General features: G+C 30.0%; 1 long non-coding RNA gene across 2 annotated transcripts; it reads left to right on the top strand.

Annotated features, from left to right (window-relative positions):
- The first annotated feature begins 1,401 nt into the window (after positions 1-1,401).
- Positions 1,402-2,500, top strand: LOC145318285 (uncharacterized). 2 transcript variants are annotated; one of them, XR_013879295.1, is made up of 3 exons: positions 1,402-1,570; positions 1,982-2,031; positions 2,333-2,500. It is a non-coding gene; the product is annotated as an uncharacterized LOC145318285 (long non-coding RNA). The 2 variants fall into 2 exon arrangements; XR_013879294.1 differs by having other exon boundaries at positions 1,402-1,640.
- The last annotated feature ends 14,148 nt before the right edge of the window (positions 2,501-16,648 follow it).

The raw sequence follows: 16,648 nt of genomic DNA, 5'->3' as shown, positions 1-16,648 counted from the left end.
GGGGTCGAGGGGGGTTTCCTTCCTCAGGAGAGGGGGAATTAAGGGGGGTCTCCCCCCTTCAGAAAAAGCTTGAACTTAAATCTTTAACAAATAAAGAAAACAAAATTATCTTAAAAATTTCTTGTTTATTATTCTTGTATTATTATTTTTGTGACACTTGATTTTGAATGACAAAAAATGTTGAAATAAATATTACCCACTGTATGAAATGTTAAATTAGAAATCAATAATGATGTTGGAAAATTTATTCTCATTTTATACTCTGAAAAAAGGATCTGACAAAAAATAATAATTTTTATTCCAAACTTTTAAAACAGCATGCCAATTCTTATTGGTTGACACTCAAATTAAAATAAAATAATGAATATTATTTCAAAACCAGAAATAAATTTGAAATTAGTAATTATCTTTCCCCTATATTTTTTATTCCAAAATGCCAAGAAATAATTTTGAAATAAAATAATTTTCTTTTCAATATTTTTATTCCTTTTTCTTATTAGACGTCATTTTGTGTCCAATGAGAGACTAGTGTTTAAATATTTTAAAGCTTATTACAGCATTTATTTTGAATATGATAATAGCAACATTCTCACATTAAATGTGATAAAGGATTTTAAAGTTATTTCAACAATTTTGGTCATGTGATCAAAAATTTGAATTGTCCGTCTCCTGTTGCCCCCCTGTGGGGGCGAAGTAGGTGGAAAATAAAATTTTTGTCACTTGACCTTAATATTGATGAAATGATTTTAAATGACCTTTATTAACAATTTTATTAAAATTATGATACTTGGGTTTGTTGGATTTAAACCCTGTCTTAAAAACTCAAATAATACATATCACAAGGGTTAATTATACTGTACGTTTATTGGTTCTCTGTGCCTTTCTTTCCCTCTCCTCTCTCTCTTTCTGTCTGTTTCCTTTTCCCCTCCCTTCCCATACCCCGTCTCATTCTCTCTTTCACTTATATATTTACCCACCCCCCCACTTCATCTAATTCTTTTTTTCTCTCTTACATGCTATTTTTATCTCTTCCCCTCTCTCTTTCTTCAAAAGATAAATATTTTCTTCAAAAATATATTTTTTATACCGTCCTATTTGTAACAATGAAATTTTTCTGTTTTATAAAAATAACTTAATTTTTCATTTTAGCTAAATATTTGAAATCTTTATCTTTAACCTTTTTTCTGAAAATAAAATGATCAACCAAAAATTGATTACCCGTTTGTTCCCTGATTTCCTAAGTTGTACGACAGTTAACCTAACTATTGCAAAAGCTAATTCGGTTAAAGGGAAAAGCTAAAAGGAAAGGGGGGGGGGGGGGTATAATAGTTCTTCTATTAATCCCCAACGCCCCCCCCTCCTCACCTATAGTATGAGTCCTCTTTTTTTTTTAATTGGAACTCCATTTAATAAAACGTAAAAATAGCTTAAGTTGTGAAAACTAAATTTTGATTTTTTTTAGAAGTTTGAAGCTTTTTTAACTAGTAGTAAATATTTAGATAGAATGACGGTGACACATACAAAATCGGAAATTAAGATTCAGCTGACCTATAAAGTTCTTTAATTTAATGTACGACAATGTTTTTTAACTTAATAATCATTTGAACATTGGTTTAGGCGGAGGTTATGTCAGATAAAACGTAGGTATTTTGTTCAGTGTTATTTTATTATATAAAGTACATTGGTTTTTTTTGCCTGAAGCTAATTATCAAAAAAAAATGCTTGTTCGATTAAATTGTACTTTTCAAGGAAGCTTTATTAGTGTCATGAACTATTACATAAAGTATTAATGTTTTTTGTCTGTTACTTATGATCTCAGAAATTACTGGTCCGAATGTTTTTTTTTCAGTTTAGCTTTACATAGGTCCTGGGATGGTTTTAGGCCATTTTTTTTTGTCCATTCTTTGTGCATAAAAGCTTGGGGGCGCAGCTATTATTATCAATATTTTTATAAGAAATATATTTATATAAAATATTTTAGGCTTGTCAGAAAACTTGAATGTACCATTTTTTGCTGCGAGTGTTTGCATGGTAAGTTTTGTTAAATCTAGCTTCTTTATAATTATTGCCCCTTTGTTTATTCGTCTGTATGTCACTTCAACTGTTTATCCACATCTGTCTGTTTGTAAATCTGTGTCCGTAAGTCTGTCTGTCCGTGTGTCTGCCTGACGGACTTTCTGTTGGTATGTACATCAATTTTAACATACTTAGACATGTTATAATTGTCCTATAAATATTAAACTTGTGATTTTAAAATTGCAAAGATTAATGCTTTAATAGAAAGACAAATAGATTTTATTACCAACCTATCAAAATAATTGTTATATTTCAGGAGAATTAGCTTCCTTCCATTCTGCCTGTTATTGGTTATGTAAAAGTCACTTGGAGATGTGGCAACGATTTTGGTGTCTGCTTGCAAAATTACACATGAAGAAATCAACTGGTTATTTTATATCTATTTTTTTAAATGTTTACCCTAAAATAAATGTAATTTAATTTGTGTATTTATAAAATTTTTATTTGGCAAACCTACTCTATAACTCGAGTTTTGCTGAATGTTTAAACTTTTGTTAGTTTTAAGTGTAATGTTTTAAAAGATTCTGTGAGCGTCGGGGGGGATAGAGGGTCGAGGGGGGTTTCCCCCCTTCAGGGGAAGGGGGGGGGTTGAGGGGGTCTCCCCCCTCAGAAAAAGCTTGGGCTTTGTCTGTAACAAAAACTATCTTAAAATAATTTAGCTGCATCTTTTTTTAATGTTGGAATACTATGTTTTTTTTAATCCTAGAATCAACCAATAAGAAATAGGCATAATATAGAAAAAATTAGGAATAGAAATTATTTCTTTTGTATAAATTCCTTTTTCAAAATAAAAAATTTCCTAATTGTGTAATGTTGAAAAAAAATATTTTTTAAACAATCCTGATGTCAACCAAGAAGAAATAGGCATGATGTAGTAAAAGTTTGGAATAAATTTTTTTTTCTTTAAAATATGAAATTGTTTAACTATGAAAATGTCGGAAAAAATATTATTTTTTTTTTAAATATTGGTGTCAACCAATAAGAAATAGACATGATGTAGTAAATTCTGGAATAAAAATTATTTTTTTTATAAATTCCTTTTTTAATACATGAGACTTTATAATTATGAAAATGTTGGAAAATTTTTTATTCTTTTTAAATTCTGATGTTAACCAATAAGAAATAGGCATAAGGTAGTAAAAGTTTTTAAAAAAAATTATTATTTCTTTATCAATTCCTTTATTTTAGAATATAACACTTTAATTTTGATAATGTTGGAATAAAAAATATTGTTTTCTAAATTTTTATGATAACATGCCTATATCTTATTGGTTGATAGTAAAATTTAAAAATAATAATATTTATTCCAGTATGAAGAGAAATAAATTTGAAAAAATAATTTTCTTTCCCCTATATTTATTATTCCAATATGCCTAGAATTAATTTAAAAAAAAGTAATTTTCTTTCCCAGATGGATTTTCCCTGAAAATAGCCCAAAAACGGCTAAACAGCTGAGCAAACAGCCATTAACCATTACTTTTCCAACTTTTTGTTCCATTTTGGGAAATAGGATTCTTCATGCCAAGTGTTGTTATTAAATTGGAATTCTAAGTGCCATTTATGCATTGATTACGTGATGGTCGCCTTAACTTTTTGCTTTAACTTTTTGTTAAATTTTGAAAAACAGACCTACGAAGGATTACACATGCCAATTTTCATAACAAAATTTGGATTAATTGATTATGGGATGGTTGCATTACCTCCCCCCCCCCCCCCCCTACATTTATTCTATTTCAAACTATATTTTAAAATTAAGGGAGGGTTGTAACCTCACCCCCCCCTCTCTTTACCTCAAGACTAAATTGAATTCCCCTTCATACATTTCATATATTTGATAACAGTTTTAAAATATGCTTAAAATTAGGTTTTTTTAAATTGGGTATTTTAAAATTAGGTATTTTTAAACATAGGTATTTAAAGTTAGGTATTTTTAAACTTAGGTATTTATAGTTAGGTATTTATAAAATTAGGCATTTTTAAAATTAGGTGTTTTGTCACGTTAGGCATTTTTAAAATTAGGCATTTTTAAATTAGACATTTTTAAATTAGGTTTTTATAAATTTGGTGTTTTGTCACATTACATATTTATAAAATTAGGCATTTTTAAATTAGGTATTTTTAAATTAGGTGTTTTGTCCTTACTCCGTTCATATTGTAACAAACTTTGAAAATAAAAGGTTTGGTATAAACAACTATTTTATGCATAAATACATGTCATTTCCTTATCTTTAAAACCTCTTTAAATTTGACAATACTTAAATACTTTTGGCCAAGTTTTAAAACGAACCAATAAAAATTTTAAAACCTAAAATTTTTCATTCTGTTGCCCAAGGTTTTTCATTCTGGTACCCAAGGTGTTTTATTTTGGTATTTATTCAGATTGCAAAATTTAGTTTCTAAAAGTATGTCTAATAATTTTTTAGGATAACTATAAACTATGATGCTCAAATTTGTGTTTATTTAAGCATCATGTTTAACCAACTAAAAATAGTTTTTAACATGAAACACTGTGTAAATAAAAATAAAATGTTTAATTAATCTGTGTTAATCACTATGTATTATAAAAATAGTAAGTTTTTTTAGTATAAAGCTAAAAATTAAAAAAAAAAAGGTCAGAATAGGTTTTAGTTTAAAAAAAGATTAAAAATAAGTTTAAGGCTATTTTTTAATCTTTTTTGCTCTTTTTTACAAGTTAGGGGCGAAAAAACTAGTTTAAAGTACAGTATAAAATAGAAAATAATATTTTTTTTTAAGAGAAATATTAAAAAAAAAATTTAATTTATTTTTATAATTATTTGTATACAAAATTTTTAAAATTTTTCTATGTTTGCTTTTTTAAAATTCTTTTTAAAATTTTTTTAAAGAATATATATAAATTTTATTTAATTTAAATATTATTATTGTTGGCTAACTGATTAAGTTTTTAGATAGATATAAAATACTTATTCAAAATTGCTATAAAAAAACGATAAAAATAATTTAATTTTAAATTTAGAAATATTTTAACTATTTTTTTTGTTTGTAAACACAGCTAGCTTAGGCCAAATACATTACCTGAGTATACCAAAAAAACTAACTAGCAGGGGTGTTCTAGGAAAGTATTGTGAGTTCATAACTACTCTTACTATATTCGAAGCTAGCTTAGGCCAAATACATTACCTGAGTATACCAAAAAAACTAACTAGCAGGATTGTTCTGGGAAGGTATTGTGAGTTCATAACTCTTACTTAATTCGAAGCTGTCATCATCATCATCATTGCCATTTATCTCTTTTTTTCAGAGCGTAGGCCACGCACAATGGTTCTCCATTTATCTTTGAATTGGGCCTCAGTAGAGGCTCCACTGAAAGATGTAATATTCTTTTCTCTCAGTTCCTCAAGGAATTCCCTCCTCCAGGTTGTTTTTGGTCTACCTGGTTTTTTTTTCCTGTAAAGGAATCCCAAGTCAAGGCTTGATTGGTTTTTTGACAACATTTCCATCATTAAGGAGCACAATTAACTTTAAAACATGTCGGTCAAACTGCTTTTTAGCAGGTTTTAGGCTATTTTTTATACTTTGCAAATTTTCCCCATATCTTTGGTGTTTATGGTCCGATTTTCAAAATTTTTTCAGTTAAAGATATCAAAATTAAATTTCTTGTCATTTGAAGAAAACAACAATGACGGTCAGACTGCCTTTTTGCAGGTTTTTGGCTATTTTTATATTTTTCACATTTTTCCCCATATCTTTGGTGTTTATGGTCCGATTTTCGAATTTTTTTCAGTTAAAAATATCAAAATTAAATTTCCTGTCATTTGAAAAAAACAACAATGACTGTCAGACTGCCTTTTTGCAGGTTTTTGGCTATTTTTGTATTTATCACATTTTTATCCACATCTTTGGTGTTTATAGTCTAATTTTCAAAAATTTTTCAGTAAAAGATATTAACATTAATTTCCTGGTGTTTTAAGAAAAGAAACAATGACAGCCAAACTGCCTTTTAGCAGGTTTTTGGCATATTTTTCCATATCTTTGGTATTTTTGGTCCAATTTTAAAACTTTTTTGCATTAACAGTTTCAAATTTTTTTTTCCCATTGTTATGTGCATCTAGTATGTAATTTACTTTAACCGTCTTCATCATACAAAATAAAACAAGGTTTTGTGTTTATTTTCTCCAATACATCTATTCTTGATTTTAATAAATACACTTTAAATCTACTTCTACGTATTCTTATCCACAATTTTTTGTGCTTCGCTACTTATGGATGTTGTCATCCTTGTTATTATGTAATGTCTTGTTTTATCCTAAAAAACTAGTTTTAATAATTTTAGTAGCGAAGCTACTTTATAATTCACAATGTCCGTCCGTCCGTCCGCCCGTCCGTCTGTCCGTCCGTCCGTCCGTCCGTCCGTCTGTCCGTCTGTCCGTCTGTCCGTCCGTAATTAATGAATTGGGGGAAACGTGATTTTCTCGGCTCATATAAAAGATAGAGAGCTGGAATTTTTTGACAACATTCCCATTATTAAGGAGCACAATTAACTCTTAAACATCAATAGCGGTCGGACTGCTTTTTAGCAGGTTTTAGGCTATTTTTATATTTTCCAAATTTTACACATATCTTTGGTGTTTATCGTCCGATTTTCAAATTTTTTTCAGTTAAAGATATCAAAATTAAATATTATGTCGTTTGAAAAAAACAACAATGATAATCAGACTGCCTTTTTGCAGGTTTTTGGCTATTTTTATATTTTTCAGATTTTTTCCCATATCTTTGGTGTTTATGTTCCAATTTTCAAAAAGTTTTTAGTTAAAGATATCAAAATTAAATTTTCTGTCGTCTAAAGAAAACAACAATGATAGTCAGACTGCCTTTTTGCAAGTTTTTTGGTTATTTTTATATTTTTTAGATTTTTCCCCATATCTTTGGTGTTTATGGTCCAATTTTTAAAAAGTTTTCAGTTAAAGATATTAAAATCAAATTTCTGGTGTTTTCAGAGAAGAACAACATTGTTAGGTACAAGGGTCGCCAGAGGATAAATTAAGGATAATTTTCGACTGATCCCTTACCTTGGTATTGCCCCAATAACTCAAGTCACAGATCCTGTGGTATTCCCCTAGCTTAGACATCAATAAAGCCTCTAAAAAAATAGTGTATTACATATAAGATGTGTTTCATCATCGCCATTTATTTCTTCTTTCCAGAGCATAGGCCACGCACAATGGTTCTCCAATGGTTCTCTTGTAACTTTACAGAGTTTTGGAGGGTTGTTAAATTATATTTCTTCCTGGGGTTAGGCTTTGTGTCCTGCTTTTTAAATCTAAGCCGAACTTTAGAAGATAGAAGATAATGGTCTGAATTAATAGCAGGTCCTCTTTCAACCCTGACATTAAGGAGAGAACCTTTAAAGCGTCTAGATATACATATGTGGTCTATCTGGGTAAAGGTTCTTTGATCTGGTGATCTTTAGGTGGCAGTATGAATCTTTTTGTGTTTAAAGATGGTTCCACCAATGACAAGTTTGTTTTCAGTACAGAAACTTACAAGTCTATCACCATTGTCATTTTCCTGCTATTACTTAAGCCTAGGCCATATCTGCCCATGACTTCTTCTAAATTCTCATTATTACTCCCCACTTGAGCATTGAAATCTCCTAGGAGCATGGTCAGATCCTTTTCTTTATGACTATTTTTAAATACAGAGTCAAGCTGGTCATAAAATTCGTTTTTGACCTCTGTATCTGCTTGTTCTGTAGGAGCATATGCTACTATAATTCTCAGTTTGATGTTTTTAACTGAGGATTTGAAATAAGCCTCCATAATTCTAGGACCATGGGGTTGCCAACTGATCATGACCTGCTCTGCTTGCTTGGTCAGCTTAAGAGCCACCCCTTGATTATGGCCTAGATCCTTATTCATATGACCTGAGTATTGTATTTTCAAGCCAGAATGATGTTTAAACTCTCCATTGTTTGTCCACCTTGATTCGGTGATAGCCAGGATGTCAACCTTGGTTTTTAGCATTTCTCGGCAAATGTTTTCTGTCTGGCCTGACTGAAACATTGTCCGAACATTCCTTCCAGGTGCAAATTTTTGCTGGTCTGCGGGAATTCAGAATCATCCGCCCGACTGGTCCATTAGCGGTTTCCCAGCCAAACATCATATTGTTGTTTCCAACCTCTACTTCGTTCCCGAGCCCAAAATTTAATTGATCATTACTTTGTGCGGGTTGAACATTAGCAGGTTTTTTCTAGGGAAGGATTGTTAGCCCCACCTAAACCCCCTGGACTGGGGGAAGTGACCAGAATTCAGTCTGGCATCTACCCTGTGACTTTTACAGCACATAAGATGTGTTTAGCAGACTGAATTAAGATAAGAAGGGCAGGGACAGGTATTCTGATAATAGACAGCTCTGACCCTGTTAGGTTTAAAAGTCGCCAGAGAATCATTATCGACTGGTCCCTTACCTAGGTATTTACCCTGTATAGCATACTTGAGCTGACTAACTAACAGAGTAGAAATGAATTTTATCCAGGGTCAAATTGTATTGTTGTTAATTTTTCATATTTTAGCTTATAATTTTTATTTTTAAGCAAAAATTAGATTTGAATTTAATGGAAGCTTTTTTTTTAGTTTTGACTGTAAGATGAAAAATAACACAAGAATAATTTCAATATTTAATACAGTTATGATGTTACTGGTGAGCGTTTTTGAAACTCCTACTAACAGCCAGCTTGACTCAAAATTTTGTTCAATATTTTGTAGAAGGTTTGTGAAGTAGTTAACAGTAATATTAGTGGTGACAGGACAGTCCAGATAAAAATGCTGGGCAAAAACACCATTCCTTTTATTATTAAGACTAAAAATAAGGAAGATAGGGCAATGGTAGTTAAAAAAGTAAGCAAAAGTGGTCAAAAAACCCCTTTTCATTAGCCTAAATCAGTTGTTGACGATATTACAAAAATACGTGTTCAACTATCGAACTATAAGAATGAGAAAATTGACCTGACAGACAAACATATTCTTATTAGACCCAATACTGAAACTGGTAGATCTTTATTTATTTCCTATCGTGAAAAAGATTCTAATAAATCATGAATTTAAAATTACTACTTAACTTCATTTTACAGTTTCAACATTAAAAAAACAATTTTATAATTTTAAGCAACTTTGCTTTTATGTACAATTAACCTTTGACCCACTCTTTTATGTAGTTTTGGTGTATTTTTTGCGAATTAAACAAAAAATTTACTGCCCTACTTCATTTTACAGTTTCAACACAAAAGAACAATTTCATATTTTTAAATTTTAAGCAACTTTGCTCTTATGTACAGTTCACCTAAAAACGATTAACTTTTGACCACTCCTTTATGTAGTTTTAATGTATTTTTTGCGAATTTAAAAAAAATTTAACTACTAAACTTCATTTTAAAGTTTCAACATCAAAAGAACAATTTCATATTTTAAATAAATTTCATAATATTTATATAATTCACTTTGTCCGTGCGTTTGTCAGTCCGTTTGTCAGTCCATAACGCTATGGGGGAAATGTAATTTACTCAACTCCTTTTTAAGATAGAATGCTGAAATTTTATGACAACATTTCCATCATTAGGAGCACAATTAAGTATAAAACGTCGATAACAGTAGGATAAAAAGTTTTAGGCTATTTTTGTATTTTTTAATCAACATAAGCACTCACAATGTAGGTAAAGCATCATTCAACAAGTTTAAACTTAAAATTAACGCAATGCTTTAAACTAAACCTGATATAATGTTCATTCAGGATATTAGGTTAAATAATAAAGAAAGTATTTTAAGTAAAGAAGCACGTTTTAATATGGCTGACAGTTATATATCTTATTGCAATAGTTCAAAGGCAGATAGGGATGTAGCGAATTTAATCAAACAAACACTAAAATATGAAATAATTAAAAGCTTTTGTTCAACTGATGAAAATATTTTGATTCTAGATTTAAAATTTAATGAATGTAGAATTTCATTGATATTGTGCTATGGGCCAATTCAAAATAACAACAAAAATTTCTTTAAACAATTAAAAGAGAAAATAATGAGCATTGGAAATACATTTTACATAATTGCAGGGGATTTAAATGCAATACCTACAATTATACAACCAGAACTAGGTCTCGAACACTTAGACTTAATAAATACAAATTCATTGCCAAATTTTGAACATTGTAAAGAACTTTTTTTGTGGATAGAAGAAAATTTTTGTATTGACTTATTTAGATTGCTTCATCCGACTAAATTATAATTTAGTTATGTTCCTTTTTCAAATACTAAAACAAACAGAAGTAGAATTGATCATCTTCTTATCAGTCCACAGCTTTTAACAATTTTTAACTCATGCAATTATGAGCCATTTAAAGCGTATATTTTTGACCACAAGCAAGTTTTTTTCAACACATATGAAAATATTTCTAAACGTGAATGTACAATAAATTTTTCTTTATTAAATATTGATGGATTGAGTGAGTACGTTAGAATCAAGCTCTACGAGATGGCTCTACAACACAATGAAGTTTCCAACAAGTTTCATCTACAAGACATCATTTCTCAGATAAGTTTAGCATTTAGATTAAAGAATGACCTAAGTTTGACAAACTTTAAAAAGGATAGATTAGTATTGTTCTGGATTGAACAATAAGAAAGGGCTATAAATTATCTCTTTGATTTACTTCCCCCTTTAAATGACTTGCATGCCTTTAAATATTAGTCATGATGCTTTCCTTGAAGTATTGTTAAATTGCATTAAAAATTCTATAATAAGCTTTCAATCAAACTTTCTTAAGAGCAGCAGAAAAATACAAAAAGATTTGTCTAAGTCATTTAACGCGTTGCACAAGGACTCTGGCAGGAAAATTGACAACTTATTCATACGTACTGTACTAAATCAATCTTTACGTGGACTAATTTAACCAAATTAGGTTTTTTTTAGGTTTTTTATAATTCATACAACCCCCTTAAGTTATTCATTACAATAGAATACAATTTTAAAATTTATTTACTGTGTAAATATGCATAAATATGACGTTTTTACTGACAATTAGGTTGATTTTTACTCAAAGCATTTTTCTTGTAGACAATAAAATGATTATAACTTTCGTTCTATTTAAGATAAATTGATGAAATAAAAAGTATTTTCAATTTTATTATGCTGAGAAGTCACTTATTGGTTTTAAGAAATAATAAACCCCTTTGAGTTGGGGAGGGGGGGGGGGCGTTAAGTATCGAAATAATGAAACTAATGTAAATTTCTTTTTATGGTGGGTTTTAATGATTCATATAGCAGCCAAACTGTTTTTAGGCAATACCCCTTTGTCTGTCTGTCCCTCTGTCTGTCTGTTTTTTTGTCTGTCTGTCACTCCACTTGTCAGTCTATCTGTCTAACTGCCTCTTTTTCGGATTTCAATGAATCATCTAGCATAGCCTAATTCTAATTTGTTAATGCCTCAAAAACTGTCTGTCTGTCCGTCTGTCTGTCTATCCCTCCATCTGTCTGATCATTCACAGGTTCTCTATTGGATTTTATTTAATGAATTGTCTATTATGGTCAAACTGTAATTTGATCATTCTTCTTGCCTGTCTGTCTGTCTCGTCTATCTGCTGAGTTTCTACCATTGGTCTAACAGACTGATTCACTTAATTAACCCCTTGCGGTCGGGCCCCTTACCGCACCTTAATCAGTTGGGGGGAGGGGGGGGTCACCCCCCTGCAACCAACCCCTAGCCCTCCGGGGCTTAAAAAAATCCTATAAATGAACCTAACCTTATTTTTCTCAGACACCATTTGACTAATAGGGATGATTTCTTAAACTTAAGCTTTTATGATTATAAACTAACTCCTAGATTATAAGTCACCCCCTGCCGCCAACCCCTAGCCCTCCAGGGCTCCAAAAACCCTAAAAATGAACCTACCTTTATTTTTCTCAGAAACCATTTGACCAATAGGGATGATTTCTTAAACTTAAGCTTTTATGGTTATAAACTAACTTTTAGATTTTAAGTCGCCCCCCTGCCGCCAACCCCTAGCCCTCTGGGGCTCGAAAAAAAATCCTAAAAATGAACCTAACCTTAATTTTCTCAGAAACCATTTGACTAATAGGGATGATTTCTTAAACTTAAGCTTTTATGATTATAAACTAACTCCTAGATTATAAGTCACCCCCTTGAAAATAAAGGTTAGGTTCATTTTTATGGGTTTTTTTGATCCCCGGAGGACTAGGGGTTAGCAGCAGGGGGGTGACTTCTATACCAAAAGCTAGTTTATAACCATAAAGGCTTAAGTTTAAGAATTCATCTCTATTGGTCAAATGGTTTCTGAGAAAATTAAGGTTAGGTTCATTTTTAGGGTTTTTTTGAGCCCCGGAGGGCTAGGGGATGGGGGTAGGGGGTTGACTTTGAAACCATAAGATGTTCATACCCCTAAAAGCTTAAGTCCAAAAAATTTGCATGGTTCATCAAGTGGTTCTGGAGAACCCCCCCCCCCCCCCCCAGCATCAAAAAAGCTTCAGTTACGTCCCCCTTTTAAACGTAAGCTTTTCTTATATGTCAACATAACATATCTAAATTTCATAGAGATCCGCAGCCGTTTTCCCTGCTGACCGCCTGCTGCGGCCGCTGAAATTTGTATTTGATATTTCTAATATAAAATTTACTTAAAGATAAACATTTTCTGTAAAAAAATTGTTCTTCTAGCTTCAAAAATAAGAAAATTACAGCCCTTTAAAATTTTTAAGTAAAAAAGGTTGTTAAATAAAAAGGTGAACTAAGCAAAAATTGACTTTGACTTATAAAAGGTCGGAAATTTATTATCAAACAGGGGACTTGCACAAAAAATATTTAGCCCTCTAGGTCTAATAGGAACTGAGATAATAGGGGGGGGGGGGGATCGTTGAATGCCCACCCCATCACTAACCGATTAAGGTGCGGCAAGGGGCCCGACTGTTAAGGGTTAATAATACATATTTAATAATTCATATTAAAATCAATAATACTGTAAAAATGGTTGAATGCTTGTTTCAATAGAAAATTAGATTTAACTAATAATAATGTTGAATCTTGTACCAGGAGATAAACAAATAACCTTGTGTTGCAATAAAAAATAAAAAAAATTTTCCAATTTACTTATGAAAAAAAGTGTAATACTGTATCTATAATCTTTTTGTACATAAATGATAATAATATCAGGTTATATTCCATTAATTTATAACCACCTAAATTTTTTGACACTTACAACTTTTAACAGCTCCCTTTAACCAAAATCAAGGATAGTTTATTTAAGTATGTCACCAAAACTTCATTACATAAGTAATACATTTTTACAAACTTTAAAAAGAGGATTGGGAAATATCTCCCTCCCCAACATTAACTTTAATCACTATTGTAAACAATATTAAAAGTTATAAATATATATCAATCAAGATCTTTAGAGGTATTAACTGTGGTTTAATTACATATGTATGAGAGCTCCTTCTTGTGTCAATCACTTTTATTTACTGATTAAAATTTGTACAGTACAGTTGTACAGAATATTGCAAGATTTTTTTTAGTTAAGTCTGGAAATTAATGATTAATTTATCTAAAAATAGATAGCATAGAATTATCTTAATCAGTGGCTTAATTTTATACACCCGCCTTAAACACCTCCCCCCCCCCCCCACTCTTTATTTTAAGGGGTGTAAATTTTTTTCCTTTACACCCCCTTGGAATTTATAGAGGGGTGTATCTGAGGGTGTAGGCTCTTGTCAAGAGGGTGGACATGGGTGGACACCTAGGGAGGTGTATCCATCCCCCTTAATTTTACAAGGGTGGTGTAAACAACCCCTACACCAACCTTTTGCACGCCTTTGATCTTAACTATACTTTTAGTGTACATAAAGTTGTAAATTCAGTAACTATTCTACAAAAATTACCTTCCTAAATTGATATATGATTTTCAGGGTAATCTCCGGTGGACTAAACATTAAAATTTTATGGAAAAAAAGATATCTTTGGAACATGCATGACTTGAAATTATCCCCCCTTTGTACTCAATACGCATTTTTTATTCTAAGTGCGTCAATTTTGCGTTTAAAGATACCCTTAGTTTAAGCATTAATTTCTCCAAAAAATGATGAAAAAAGATAAATTTTTTTTGATAAAATGATAAAAGTATATGTAAAATGAAATAACCAGCAAAAAAATTTACAAAATTACGTTAAATAGAACGAAAATTAGAGCGTTTTGTATGCCTTAAAAAATGCGTATTTCTCATGAAAATTGTAACGATTTAGTGTGTCGAGTAAAATATTTACAAACTTCCCGCTTTTATAAGAAGCTAGAGCCTTTGTGGTTGAAGTGTGGAAATGTCAAAGATGAAACTGTATATATATTAATATTGAAAACAGTCTAAGTAAAATGGAAAATAAAGAAAATAATCGTAGGTTAGAGATTTCTAGGTATTTCCACATTTTAAATGCAAAAAAGGCTTCAAAAGCATTTAGTAGTTTGCTAAAAAAACTCAAAAAAAGCTGACTCTATCTCACAAATTAAGCATAAATCTTTTACATGCGAGAAAGAAATGAGTTTTTAACAAATCACTTTAAAAATAAATTTGGTACAGCCTTTATTTCCAACTCTTTTCTCTTTGATTTTTTAGGCAATAATGTAAATTACCCAAAAATATTAGAACAAAAATTAACCAAAACGGTTCAAAATTCAATAACTCAAAAACTATTAGTTTTACAGAAAAAATTGTAAAACATGTCTATCTATACAAAAACTAAAAGTTTTTTTTTGTGTATACTCAGTTTTGGGGTAATTTTTGCGGAGTTTTTTTTTAAATTACTACTTAACTTCATTTTACAGTTTCAACATCAAAAAAACAATTTTATAATTTTAAGCAACTTTGCTTTTATGTACGATTAACCTCTGACCACTCCTTTATGTAGTTTTGGTGTATTTTTTGCGAATTTTAAAAAAAATTTACTACTTAAATTCATTTTACAGTTTCAACACATAAGAACAATTTCATATTTTTAAATTTTAAGCAACTTTGCTCTTTTGTACAGTTCACCTAAAAACGATTAACCTCTGACCACTCTTTTATGTAGTTTTGGTGTATTTTTTGCGAAATTTAAAAAAATTTACTACTAAACTTCATTTTAAAGTTTCAACATCAAAAGAACAATTTCATATTTTTAAAAATTTCATAGTTGTTATATAATTCACTTTGTCCGTGCGTTTGTCAGTCCGTCCGTCAGTCCATAACGCTATGGGGAAATTGGGATTTACTCAGCTCCTTTAAAAGATAGAATGCTGAAATTTTATGACAACATTTCCATCATTAGGAGCACAATTAAGTATAAAACATCGATAACAGTAGGATAAAAAGTTTTAGGCTATTTTTGTATTTTTTACATTTTTCTCAATATCTTTTGTGTTTATGGTGCGATTTTCATTTTATCTTTATTTATTTCCTATCGTGAAAAAGATTCTAATAAACCATGAATGCATCTCCAAAATGTTAAAGAACCAGTAGATTATAAACTAGTTTCACAATTTAAGCAACAACCATGCTATTCTGAATACTTCAAGCTTTAAAAATACAGTTATTTTAATTTAATATTTTTGTTTTTGCTATGGTTTGCATAGTTCTTGTTAGATTGAACAGAAGTTCTAATAAAATAAAGATTCCTGTTTTTCAAACAATTTATCCCCTTTCTTTCTCTATTTCCCTACTAATCAATATTTTAAAACATTTTCTAACAATTATACAAGGTTTAGTCTTATCTACAACAAATTAAATTCAGTTAATTTTTATTTTTCAGTCATAAATATCTAAAATAAATTTTCAACAAAAAACCAAGAATGACGAATAGACTGCCTTTAAGAGGGTTTTAGGCTTTATTTGTATTTTAACATTTTTTTTCCATATCTTTAATGTTTATGGTCTGATTTCCAAAATTTCAGTTATACATATCTAAATTAAATTTTTTGTTGTTGAAAGAAAACAACTATGATAGTCAGGCTTCCTTTTTGCAGATTTATGGCTATTTTAAAATTTTTCTATATTTTGATGTAGATAGTCCAATTTTTGAAATTTTTTTAAGTTAAGGATTTCAAAATTAAATTTTTTGTCGTTTTAAGAAAACAAACATAGCATTTAGACAGCTTTTTAGCAGAATTTTGCTATTTTTATATGTTTTACATATTTCCTAATATTTTTGGTGTTTTTGGTTTAATCTTAAAATAATTTTTCTTATTGTTTTGAGCAAAATGTTTTATGTTATTTACTTTGATTTTCATTATTATACAAAATAAAACAGAGTTTTGTGTTTTTCTAATAAATCAATTAATAAATACACTTTAAATCTACTTGTACGTAGTACCATGATTTTATTTTTTGCTTCGCTATTTATAAATATTGTCATCCTTGTTTTATTTTTATTTTAAATAATTTACTAAAACATATAAACCGGTAAAATGGGTAAATGTGTGCAAACTGCTTAAAATTTTTTTGTGTGTGTTTTGGGGTAATTTTTGCGGAGTTTTTTTTTTTAAATTACTACTTAACTTCATTTTACAGTT

The sequence above is a fragment of the Acartia tonsa genome, chromosome 4, assembly GCF_053477335.1.
Source record: "Acartia tonsa isolate MP-2025a chromosome 4, ASM5347733v1, whole genome shotgun sequence".
NCBI lineage: Eukaryota > Metazoa > Arthropoda > Copepoda > Calanoida > Acartiidae > Acartia > Acartia tonsa.
Note: the sequence above shows the minus strand (reverse complement) of the source record. Positions and strands in the feature narration are given on the sequence as shown.